The 13,986-nt window shown below is 35.8% G+C and overlaps 1 long non-coding RNA gene across 2 annotated transcripts in view; it reads left to right on the top strand.

Annotated features, from left to right (window-relative positions):
- LOC145246892 (uncharacterized) overlaps positions 1-13,986 on the top strand; it is a 588,129-nt gene that overhangs the window by 236,887 nt on the left and 337,256 nt on the right. The window contains exons 2-3 of one of the 2 annotated variants that reach the window (XR_013863202.1): positions 3,009-3,677; positions 4,457-4,724. The exons of the other annotated variant lie outside the window; for it this stretch is intronic. This is a non-coding gene — a long non-coding RNA (uncharacterized LOC145246892). Of the gene's footprint in view, positions 1-3,008; positions 3,678-4,456; positions 4,725-13,986 lie in introns of those variants that run through there. 2 annotated transcript variants of the gene reach the window in all.

The raw sequence follows: 13,986 nt of genomic DNA, 5'->3' as shown, positions 1-13,986 counted from the left end.
CGTTGAAATTTGACCCCTTAACAGCCAAATTTCTGGCCGAAAACGGATCCCAAAGATTTTCCCAAATCTTAGTACCCTGTATATCAAATTTCGATAGAGTTATTGGGTACGGAAATGTACACACACACACACACAGATATGTTCACTTTTATAGATATATAGATAGATTATTATATGAAACCTTAAGTCCTAAACAATGAAAAGGCTTTTTTGATCTTGTTTTTCTGTCACTTTATGATGGCTATGAATTTTTTAGCTGGAAGTAGGAGGTACATGGAGAAATAAATAAAGCAGAGGAAAGGTGTATATTGGCTGTCTTATGGACAAAGTGTTTAATGTGTGGAAAAACCCAGCTCTCAAAAAAGGAGCACTCGTATATTTCTGCTGGCATTCTCAATATAGAATTAAATGACATCGGTATGAAGGTTCCAGCTGGCATCCACTCGACAAACTCTTGCTTAAATGAAGCAATAATTATACACTAGAATTTCCATGTATGATTCGGCAACCAGTCCGAACCCAGAGAATTAGCTTGTTTATTCAAGCACAATAGAGCATCCAAGCTTGCTTATATGCCAACTCTATTTTATTATAACTCGGTTAAATGACAGAGCATTGACTATTAAATTCAATAGATGGACTTTGGACTTATTTTCAGTTGTGACTATTAAATTCAATAGTCACAAATGAAAATAAGATGGACTTTGGGCTTACTTTCAGCAGCCTTGTAACTTTCATTTCCCTTTTTTTATACTTTAGTCCTCAACTTCCATGAGCGAGGTTTCTAACAAAGAGGGAAGAACTGCTGTTTTCTGAGTCTAAATCTATTCAGATAATGCTTATTGTTAGCTAAGTTTTGACCTAGAAGTATTTTTTAGTTCCTTACATTAAGTGACTTCATGCCTTGGCTGGAACGATTAAAAAAAAAATAAACTAACAATAAACCCACCCACTAATCAAAGGAAGATTGTAATGCCTGGAAGATGACCTTACAAGACTAAACAGATACTATGCTTTGTTATGGATGATTCTTCAAAATGTTTGCTTTCTCAATAAATCGATTTTTTGAAACTGCAACATTTTCTCTGAAGTTGAATTGATTTATTGCTTGATAAACATTTTATTTTCGATTGGAAATATAAACTTAAATGCAGACTCTTGTCTTCCCAAATATAATTGATCAGTAATAGCCAATTTATTAGCATTCATATCGATTGGAAAACTTGATCCTTTTTCGGTAATCCATAATAATTGAAATTTATCACGATTTCCATGTCTTAAAAGCTATTCAACCGCAAATAACAAAATGAATCCATCATGTCGAGTAATACTTGTAATTATCCGAATTAATATGCGGTTGTAGACTCGAAGAAAACATGCCATTAATTTTGCTTTATCAGAAACTCTGGATCGCTAAAATTATGAATGCCTTACCCACTCTGGGAGGCGTTTCGGCAATTTGCAATCTGCCACTTCTTGCATCAACTCCATAATGCATTTGTACAATGTGCCTTCAATAAGTTTCCAGACTTTTTTTCGTATGAGCAATTTTATTGATAGTACACACATGAAACTATAATCCCCTTCAAAGTAATCTCCTCTGGCTGCAATGCACTTGTACCGTTCCAACAACTTCTGGAAGGTTCCATGGAAGTCCTCTTGTGTGAGTATTTCAATGACCCTCGTCACATCCTCTTTCATCTCCTCAATTGTCTCATAATGACAACCGCTAAGGTTTTCCTTGAGCTTAGAGAATAACCAAAAGTAACAGGGAGCAAGGTTTGAACTATAGGGAGAGTGAGTGATGCCCATGTCTTTCTTTCTGATCTTTCCTGAGATGAGCTTAACGCAAATCTCCATCTTCAGTTCCTTACGAATAATTGTGTATACAGTTCCCACACTGATATCAAACTGTGCACTTATTGTCTCTATAAACGCACAACAGTCCTTATCCATAAAATTCTTTATTTGGCCAATTAATTCTGGCGTTCTGACTTCCTTACTCTTCCCACACCTCATCATCCTTCACAGACTCCCTGCCTTCCTTGAATCTTTTATGCCACTCAAAAACTGATGCTCGATTCATGCAGGGTGGTCCAAAAGCAGTCTGAAGTATTCCATATGTTTCTTTGTCATTTTTTAATGTTTAAAACAAAATTTTATTGCATATCGTTCTTCTAAATTGTCCTCATATCCAGATTGTATTTTTGAAATTCACCAGCTGTGACAGTCAGGCTTTAGTAGGGTGTATTCCAATTCTTGCTGTAGCTGTTCATTTGAGCCTGAAATCATAAAAATTGGTCAGTCATCTCATAAGATGTCTAGCAATAGCATACTGAATTTTAAATGCCTGTACAAAAGAAGTCTGCAAACTTAAGGTATATCCTAAACACTAGATCATGTGGTAGGCAGAAAAACATGTGGTTCAGGTTCATAAAAAGCATTTCGGGCCGGAATCGAAACAGTTTTTTTTTTCTTAATAGTTGGTACTTGTAACCATTAAGCTATCAACAATAAGCCATGAGTAATCCACCCATCCATATCCCTTGAGCCCTGGGGGGAGGGGCATACGCCATCTATAACTTTTGTAGATGTTTTTGTAGTGAGTTCTTTTTACAGGGTGAGGGTGCTGGGCCCCACGCCCAGCCTTCCCAGAAGGTACATACAGCGTGTAGCCTTTCCAAAGAGTCACCCATCTGGTACTGGCCAGGCTCAACGTTGCTTAACTTCTGTGATCTGGCGAGAACCGGTGTGTCAACGTGATTGTGCTGTACGTAAGCCATGAGTAAGTGAGATCTTAAAGTTTAAACATTATTAACACCGAAGTGAGCTCAATTCTGTTTCCTTTCGTTTAGTTACAGATTGACCTCTTTTTCCCCATATGTTTCTTTCATTATTTTTATCTTAATGTTTTTCGATGTAGATTGTCTAAAACATTTTTGAATTAAAAAAAATAAATAAATAAATAATAATAATCCTCATTCATTATTTTTTTTTTTTATTTTCAGGTACGTTAATATTTCTTCCTCCCTCCAATGTTTTGTGAGTATTTATTTATATTTGTTTTGGGTTTTGTCCAGTTGTGATGTTTATGCGTTTGCACACAACAGTGATATCAAGATTCGTTCAAGTAATGACTGCTCAGCTTTGTGGCAATGATGTCAAATCATAGCTCAGCCAGCTGCAGATTATTACCCCCCCCCGCACACACACACACACACACACACACACACACACACACACACACACACACACACACACACACACACACACACACACACTCACTCACGAACAAGATATATTGTAACTATAAGGACGTCTGTGATTAAGACCAGATTTATAGGAGACATTCTAAGTGGGGAGTTGTGCAGTAAAGTCTTTGCTCGCATGACATTTACGTTTCTGCAATTTGATACAACCGGGGGGGGGGGAATGGAGAGCAGGAAGGGAATTCCAAGGGCAAGTGCTTTGGAAAAATGAGCCATTAGATTAAAAAATTTTAGTTTTAGGCACAGATAAAGAGTGTGGGAAATTATTGATAGTAGTTTTGGCTAGACGAGTGTTGCTCGTGAAAGTTTGACGAGGGGGAACCATAGATTGAAGCTCAGATGAGCGCTTGCCATGAAAATAATGATAAAGCAGAGACAGGCTTGCAATATCTCTTCTGTGGGGGAGAGGTTGCAGCGAAGAGAAAAGGGCATCCCCCCACTAAGCTACGAAGTCAACCTAAATAATCTGCTCAACTTTCAAGGTTATGTAAACAAATTAAAGGATTAATGGCAAACCATACAGATGACATAGATCTGCAATAGCCTATTCAACTGTTGTGATCTAGCAGGCCGTAATAATCAAAAATAAACACAGTGGTGTAATTAATAAAAAAGTCTGTTAACAAAAGTATTTTTCAGAAGTAAACATCATGCCAGGAATCACTTCTACAACGTTTAGATATATCTGTATTTAATATTTCCGGGCAAGGCCATTTATTCTTGGGAGCAGTAAATCATTAATGACCATGTCTATATATGGTACTTATCCATTTTATAACCCAATCTCCAGCAACTTTGTTAGCATCTCCCGACAGGTTACATTAGCAGCTTGACAATGCCAACATGAAGCTACCGGAGATTGGGTCATATTCTGGATAAGTACTCTATATATATATATTCTCAAATCTTGTCTATAACATTAATGTGTATACGGTTATAATTATGTTGATACACCGAAGTCAAATAACCTGCACACAGTCAACACTTAGATGTGTTATCATTTAAGAATACCAAGTGCGCCATTCTGAACTACAGTACAACCTTGGGATATGGGATTAAAAATTAGTAGCAAAATACAGTACAATTTATAATGCACATATATATAATCAAATAACAACCCTTATCCTCTACGGGCCTTAATGATAAAGCAGAGACAGGCTTGCAACATCTCTTCTGTGGGGAAAGAGGTTGCAGGGAAGAGAAAAGGGCATCCCCCCACTAAGCTACGAAGTCTATCTTGAACTTTGTCGAGGTAGGATAAGCTACTTCTAGCAGCTCCTACCCAGATGTGACAACAGTACTCCATCCTTGGCTGGACCTGGCTTTTATATAATTAGAGAATTGCATCAAGAGTTGTGTAATTGTGATTCCCGTGTAAAAAAAAAAAAAAAAAAAAAAAAAAAAAACCTTTAGGCGGGGCAAATATTGTAACTAGGGGCCGGAAAAACATTGTATTCCACATCATACCCTGAAAAAAAAAACTATCCTAGGGCTCTCCTGTACTGCGATTCAGATGCATGTTGTCAAACTCATGAATTTGTACAGAATTTCATAGTCAATCTTTTATTTAATCCATGAGAGTAAATTGTTCTCATTCTGTCAGCCATGATCAAGTAAAAGTATTATATAATCTATACACCAATAAAGTTGAGTTGTTTTATTTTTTTTTCTCATTCTGACATTGATATTAAGAGCCTACCTTTTCTATTTAAAAATTATAAAAACGAACATTTTAATATACTCAGTCATGGATATGTGGGTGACTACATGGCAGTTAACTAATTTGCATATTCCTTTGAAAAAGAGCGTTAATTGATTGCTCTTTTATTTTTTTATTGTTTCTTGCTAGATGATTGGTTTCATTTCACTAGTATGCTGAATTTTATGCATAGTTTCTACATTCTGCATAATTGCTTAGAATTTGAGATGAAAATGTTCTAACATACGGAAATAAATATATATATATATATATATATATATATATATATATATATGTACATACACATGATCTTGTTGGTGTGTCTGCAAAAAATCTCTACCAAACTCCTCTCTGAATATTTGGCCTACGGAGTTTAAGTTAGATATGTAGAGTCTTTGGATATGTAGCATACTTTCGATTTGGTTTTTGCTGGGAAAAAATTGCTGCTAAGGGGTCAAAATTTAACAAAAAAAAAAAATCATTGGATCCTGGCAAGATAAGTTGAATAAAACTGTTACTTTTGCGCATGTGCAAAATGAAACATTCATATCTCAAAGTCGCTTAATTTTTTACTTTTTGTATCCATCTGTTGGTAGCTCAGACAGTAACGACATTGGAGAAATAAAGAACAACTAATACTGGAGCGCTAAACGTTCTGTTTTCGATTCTAGCAGATGGTACCCAAGTCATATTTTTTTTTTTATAACTCCTGTAATCATTACTAATCATTACTATATACTGAATAATAATCGATAGACAATTTGCTCTATAATAAGAAATCTGCATGAATTAAAATATTAATATCCATATTTTTCGACCGGGTAATACCAGGCAGCTTGTTAATGTATTATATTCTTTGTATTCCCTGTACTGAGGATTGAACCTTTAACCTTCATAAGATTGTCGCTTAGTGCTGATTATGCTTAACACCCTTATCCATTACGCCACGGGTCAATGACACACTTTAAATGTTAGAATAACATTAAAGATGAGTAAATTTGAATGATTCAAATTATTAATCCTCAGCTATAATATAAATCCCACTTGTCTGTTTAAATGTATGTATGTCTGCCTAAAACTTTCGACAGAGGGGACGGATTTTCATGAGATCGGTATTTTTGAAGCTCGACCCTTCAGACGACAAATATGGAAAATTAGCCAAAAACATTAATTCCTTCACCCTCAACTGCGCAGTTTTCTGGAGGAAGGGTTGATTTTTCCGCTGACATTTTTTGCAAGTCATTCAACCCATTGTGTTTACGACGTTACTTAAAAGGCGTTATTTTGACCGCTCACAACCACGGCAGGCACATCGGTAAAACTGTTTTCCTCTGCCGCATTATGGACTCGAGCCTGCTTACTACTCTTCTTTTGCTCAACACACATCTCGTGTTATATACTGGGTGATATGGTTATTATTATTATTATTAGACGATACCACTTGTGCGCGTATGTTACGTGAGTTCTTATTAGTAATGATATGAGTCTTAGTGAGAGTTCTTGTCTTATTACATATGATGTTGTATCTTAGAGAGAGAGATGTGTATGTAATGACATTTTATAACTCAGACATATAATAACAATACAATTTACCTTTTTGTAGAAATCACAAACACAAAGATGAGCTTTATCCAAAACACATGATGAATTTATTTCCTTACGACCGGTTCGGGATTTCCTCATTAAGAATTCAAAGTTTCACATTTTAGTTTCTGAAGTGACGTCTCGCTTCAGACGTCCGCCTGTCTCTGAGTTTTCTCACTGACCGTCTCCCCTGACTGTCTCTCCTGACTGTCTCTCTGACTCTCTCTGCGACCAACTAACTCCCACTTCCTATATTGAGAAATCCATGCATCCCGGCCACGTGAGCAAAATTCACGTGTTTCAACATGCGCGACTTTGCACGTTTCCGACATTGATTTCCCAATAACCTATTTTTCTTGTGTTGTTTCCACAAAGAAATTCAACCTACATATCTAATTTATTTAACCCATATTTTATTATCCACATTCTTTTAACAATTGAATAGTTTATTTATTATTTATTTCATCCGAATTAACAATTTACTGGACATTCCATTTAAACCTATTGTTCTTATGTCCAGGGTTCGATTTCTGCTTTCTCTTATTTTCATTTTAACTAATCTCTCTATTTTTATACATGAACAGGGGACAGCCCTTATCATGTAACACTCGAAACACCTGAGCAACGCCATGCTAGTCCAAAATAAATTTTGAACTACTACGTTCTTTTCAAGCCAAGGGTCGATCACCAATCTTAAATATAACAGTTTGGAGTCATTTGTTGTGATCTGCATCAAACAGACACTGGCTGGCGATTTCAGAATAAATTCTGAATTTTTCGACTGTAATTTTTTATATCCTGTTTTATTTGGTTGATTCTGACTACTATTCTCATCTTGAGTGTCATTTTCACAACATTTCAGTCGATGTAACCTCCGACCGTCTTCAGGTTCATCTTTTCAAACTTGGCAATCTTTGCTGACAGTTTTTTTAAAGCCTTACTACTTTCGTGCTGGCTTGTCAGAAATTAGAATCTGGTGTTTGTGATATCAGCACTATGAGATTGCTATGTGAGACTAACAGGTTCCTTCTGTCCAATTTCATTTTTCAAAATAGCCCAGCTTTTCTTGATGACCTCTATCTACTCCTTCTATGGTGACCCTCCAGAGTATTAGTGAGGCTAACAGGTTCTGTACTTTAACCAAAGGTGACCTTGAACTGTGCTAGGCAGGAGCATTCATCTTCCTGGGGTATAATACATACCCACTTACATACAGCACCTAGTATTCCCAAATGGTCACCCATCTGTTACTGACTTTTTCAATATTGCTTAACTTGTGTCAATATAATTAGCTGTTGTGAATAGTTGTATGATAAATGCAACACAAGTTGCTATTTTATCGTTGTGTGCATTTATATCTTCAAGTTTGTATTGATAATTTTGCAAAAATCTAGATTTTTTTAAAATATTTTTTCTTAATATTTTCATTGTGAACGCAAGAAAAAAAAATGTATTGAAGGTTTACAAAAAAAAAATGTATTGAAGGTTTACAGGCATTGTCTCGCTTTTCTTCTACCTGTTGTAAAAATGTCACGCAATGGCTGTTATTAGCTATCTTGGTTCGATTCAATATGAGGTCTGTGCTTTTTGTTGCGGCTTGAAATAGATTTCTATAGATTGCAGGATTTCCAAACGTGATGAAAAATTAGTTCATTCCTTCCACTCTTCTTCTCTTCGACAGCCCTGTTATTTGACTTGCACATTATTCATGCTAATGTTTTCCAGATGAAGACCATTATTTAGAACCCATTCCAGTTTCGTTTGGATAATCAAAGACTTATTCTCAGCCAACCTTTTGATGTCGTCTCTAGCTTGATATATTGAACATTCCTGGAAGTGGCGTTAGTGTTTTAGGAATAACACTTCGGAATAATAGACACGTTCGCACATATGTCGGTCTTTCAAATATATAAGTTTTAAACTTTGCACTTTGTGTGGCTGTCTGGTTATCCATACAAGTCCACGAAAGTTTACAAAGCTTGTCCTTTAAAAGTTGGAAGATTTAAAAAAAAAAAAAAAAAAAAAATTTTTTATCTTCATAATTTGTCAATCTTTGTCTAGTTCTGTTAAATTTTGTGTGCAGCGAAATAAATTTTGATATGAAAACGTTTATATAAATCAAATTTTGTGTTATCTCTACTATTATATAAAAGAAACGTTGTGTATGTGTGAGTGAGTTCCCTATAGACTCCAAAACAACCGAGCCAATTTTTTTTAGAAATTTCACATGAAGGTACTTTATGTGCCTGGCAGTGTTCTTAGATAGGTTTTGTATCGGAATGCGACCAAAGTTAACGTTGTACACTGTCTAACATCACAAGTGCATTTGAGAAGTTTTATCACCGCACAAGCAGTAAGGCCAGGCATATAAAATCAACAGTATGCTCTTTGATATGACAGGGGTGTTTAGAGCACAATTAAAGCATGATACTTGACTTTTGCATTTTAAACTTCAAGCCATTATATATCAAAATAATATAAAAGCAACAATAGATTCTCTACAGTGCAATGTAGACTACAATGTATGGACTAAATCATTATGAGGAGACATGTGAAGCTTCCTCCCAGCACACCGGGATGAGTCCCCAACTAAAGCAGGCAATCAATCAATTTGATTGAAAAGTAAGCGATTTTAACCAATTTTGATGACAATAAAAAATATGGGAATGTGTAATCATTCCATCCCAGACAACGTCAGGTCTCCCTGCTAGTTCTTAATAGAGCAATCATAGATAATTGACAAATAAAAACATTTATTCAAAGATTCAAGATTTTTTTTTCATCAGTTTCACACCTCTGCCAATATTCTAACATCTCTTCAACCAACAGTTACGTAGAGCAGTTTCGAATTTACAAATGACATTTCCGTTAACAACAAATTAGAAAAAAAAAAATGTAAAAAAAAAAAAAAAACTGATGATAATTTTTTTATTTTCTTTTGAAAAAGAGATATATCTGGAAATATCATTTAAAAATTAAAAAAAAAACTCAAGTCAATTTACATTTCTACCTAACGCTTATTTAGAGCATTGTGGTCGATTTTTAGCACAAATATTCTATCATTTAATAGACTTTTACAGTAATAAGACAATCATTTATAATTGTATGGGATATATACTTGACATCACTTGGTTTCAAAAGTGCCTTCTTCTCATTACACATAAGTGGCTACAATTGCCATTCTTACACATATATATTTATATGTACACATACACACACGCACACAATTGTACTATCAGTTAAATTACTTGAAAAAATGCTCTTAAATACAGGAAATGAAAGCAAATTGCTTCTTTTTCTACTTAGTGAAAGTTTTGGTACATTTAGACAAAGTACTTTGGTAGACTAGTACTTAACCTTTTATGATAAAACTAGTGATAGTTATCTTGTCAGATTTTCAAAGTTAGACCCAAATAGTATTTAAGCTGGAAAGCCAAACTTTGCTTCTGACTGGCAAATTTTCATTTATTATTGACAGTATGACATTTTTTTTTTTTTTTTTTTTTTTGCTACAAGTTATTTCACAAATTACTTAGTCCAGAAGACTGCTAATGAGCCATTCCATGTCACACATTTTACAGTTCAGAAGGGTTTTCAGCGATAAAATTTATTTACAATTCTTGAATTGGAAGCCGTGTTTAATTTCAGAAGAGTTTCCAATGGGTAGCTATTCTGTACAAGTCCTGGAGATGAAGAATTTTCAGCAAGTAACTGTTCTGTACGAATCTTGGACTTTATAATTTTGCAGGCAAAGAACAAAAGATCCTTCTCGTGTTGACACGAAAAAGTTATGTGCTGGAACGCTAAAAGATTCAATATTTTTATGGAGAAATTCTGGTTTCTGATTAGTTGCCCTCCCTGTATATACAAAAAATTTGCACCAGTTCAGAACCTAGCACGTTAAAAAAAATTTTCATGGAAAAAAGATGCTAAATGAAAAAGTTACTGCTGGCCGCATGACGACAGAGAAAGAAAATCTTGTACGCTTCCAAAAACAAAATGATAAACATTGTTAAACACCGAAAGCTCGATTTGATTACACAAACAGTATTTCAGTTATACATGATTAGCAGTTTTTTTGTTTCACTCGCCAAAGAGCAAAAGATACTTCTCGTGTTGACACAAAAAGAGTTATGTGCTGGAATACTAAAAGATTAAATTTTTATGGAGTAATTCTGGTTTCTGATTGGTTGCTAGCAGACTGTGGCTTTATTTGATTGGTCAGTTTCTATCGGCAGTGTCTACAAGTAAAACCTCTTACCTTCAGTGATCATACCGTTAATATAGAAACAAAAATATTGCAACAAAAATTTTCCTTGTAATGCTTTACTCTTTTTTTCTGTCTTAAGACATCACTTTTTCATGTAATACATAAAATATATTTTACCGTTTCTTATAATAATCTTGTTTGCAGTGTCGCATGGATTAACATTCAGGTATGAACGGGAGAGAACTTGAATGTCTACTAGACACTGTTATGACAAAGGTACAGACCCCAGTAAGTAAGAAAGCAGAACTAGATGAGTTTTAAAATGATATTTGGAAAAGGTTAGAATCGAACCCAGTAGGTAAGTGTTAAAAGATAATAGATATTTAATCCTAAGAATGCAGTCAATTGTTCATTCTTTTAGAAATAACTGGATATTAAATATGTCAGTTAAAAGAATGGACAATACGAGTTTATAAATAATGATTAACAAAATAGGTTAAAAACGATACAATTCAATTTAGGAATTTCTTTGTTTACCAGAGGCGTATAGATGCATGTGCAAAGCGCACGTGGAATTTTAAACGTGAGGGAGTTGCATTGTTCACCACACCTCTGACGTCATCAAGAAAGGAGATTCTCCATATATTGAGACAGTGTTCGGAGTTAGTTAGGAGTTGGAGTTAGAGAGAGAAAGAAAGACTACTCGGTGAGAGCTGAGGTCCCTGGGAGGCGAAGAGGAGGCGGGGAGAAACCATGTAGGCACACAAGCTTGAATTCCTGAGTCATCACTCAGCCAGCTGGATGAATAAAGAATCACCATCATATTGTAAACTGTTGTCTTCATCTGTCATCATTCCACCAAAAGGAAAAGGTAAATATGTTTTACCTATCATCTTAAAAGAACTGTCTGTCCCGTTCCCATCATTATTAAGTAATGACTCTCCCATCTGATGTAAAAAGAACCATCATCATCATCGTAACCCACACAGTGGTGCATCATATCTCCCAGCTCTGTATTAATAATATGAAGTCCCCAGGAATCGTCACAGTCGTCGTCGTAGTGATGTATGCAGTACATAAATGTCATTATCATCTTCTGTATTAGGTGTCTTCGATATAAACCCCCGACTACATAACAACTATCCTCGAGTGTCTAAGGTCTCTCTACAGAGGCTTGTCAGAACAACCTGGCATAAGGATACTTTTTGCCACAAGTAAACCCTGAGATTCCAAATCACATAGTATTCGTGACCCAAATAAGATCTTGTAATTCAGGGGAGAAACTATTAGCGTAGAAAGCTTTCTGGCATTTAGGGAAGTCAAGTGAAGGAGTGAGATTTTGTTACAAAGTGGGTTTCTATATCTCAATCCGCTGAATTTTTACAGGTCCTGCTAATATTTGTTAGAACTCGCATTCTAGTTCAATCTATCAACATGTAAGAGTATCTTGTGTAGTTTCCGACGTGTAGGAGACGGGGAGTCTTGTCATGGGCGACGAAGCGTTTCCACTGAAAAACCACGGCAACACTCAGCGAACCAACAAACAATGACAGCCACGGTACGAAGGTAATTACCAAAGCTCAGCTGACTGCACGAATAGAAACGGAACCCAACGGTCACTAACGGAACCCAACGGTCACTGTACTGATCGCCACGAACGTCAGAACCCGACTGCCTCGCACCTCCAATGGACCGATTTTTATTCCTCAAGATGGCCTAGCTAATTTGCATCCCCGCGAGATCTCGTCTCGAATAAAAGCAGGCAGGCGCCATCTTGGAACTCTTTCTTCCGCTGCCCCGACCACAGGATCAGCCACCACCCCGCACGCCAGGCACACACGGACCCTCTTGCGCCGAGGGCTATGGTTAGTCTCACACAACACTTGAAAAAACACACTTGCTCCCATTCACAATAAATAAGAATGAATGAACTTGAATGCCTACTAGACACTATCCTCGAGCGTCTAAGGTCTCTCTGTACAAGGGTTTGTCTGGCATGAGGATACTTTTCCCTGGAAGTAAATCCTGACCAACCATTCAAAATCGCATTTCGTATTCACTGCCAAACTAAGATCTCATCACTATGGCTAAACCACATTAGCTTTTCCGAGGAATGGTGCACCTTCTCCAAGTGATGTTACCTTAAGTAACAGCACGAAGCTGGATACTCCACCAGACTAGATAAATTCTTGTCCTGAAATCCAGTAAGACCAAGAGACCAAAATGAAAGAATACTACAACACATAAAAATGGTTAATTGGGGAGAGGAAAATTATGTTCTGAACTTCTTTACTAACTCGGTGTTTGAGAGATAAAGAACTTTAATAGAACATTCAAATATCTATGTACCTCATATAGAGTTCAAGTGTTAGCCCCAGGTTGGGGCCCCCCTTTGATTTCTGAGAATTCCGACTGAAGGAAAATAACACAAAAGTGTGAACGACATTTTGAAAATTTTAAAAACTGTATAAACGCTGTGACTTGTGCGTTTTATTTCCTTGTTTTAAATGAGTTTTTCTAAATTTTTATGCAGTCTTCTAATTATCACGATATTTGTTTGGTAAATTTTTATTCTTTGAACTGCTGAGAAATATTCCTTGTCACATGCGTTACACTTCAGCATCACAGACGTTATGCAAAATCATTCTCATTTCCAAAGCTCTGATGTAGGAAAATAGTAAAATTTATCAACCAATCAGAATAAAGAACGTTCTTGATCTTAGTCTTAGTCCTGAGAGAATTGGTCATTTTGTTTGGACAGCGTTCCATACCTTAAAAAATTTTTTATTGAAAAGATTTAAAACCCGCACAGGTTTTATTCTTTCATATATGTATCAAAAATTAGAGGGGCCCCCAACCTGGGGCTAGCACTTGAACTCTATATGAGGTACATACATATTTGAATGTTCTATTAAAGTTCTTTCTCTCAAACACTGCATTTACCGATATGCGGATTCAACAAAGTTTTTTGGGTGTGCTCAACCACTAATGTGAATAGCCGGAAATGGCCAAGCATGCAATGTTAAACCGCTACGAGAAAATCATTGTAATAAACAGAAAAAATATGGGAATACAATAAAATTACAAACATCCAATCCAACCCTAAGCGTAACCCTATCCTATGTGGTTCAAATTATTTTTTATTTCTTCTAATTTATATAAAAAAAAAAGTAGGCTTCATAGATTCGTATTAGCTAAAAGTAGTAAATTATTGCGATGGTTCA

This window comes from Euprymna scolopes, chromosome 24, assembly GCF_053919585.1.
Source record: "Euprymna scolopes isolate OS-2025 chromosome 24, ASM5391958v1, whole genome shotgun sequence".
NCBI lineage: Eukaryota > Metazoa > Mollusca > Cephalopoda > Sepiida > Sepiolidae > Euprymna > Euprymna scolopes.
This window is presented reverse-complemented; position numbering and strand designations above follow the sequence as displayed.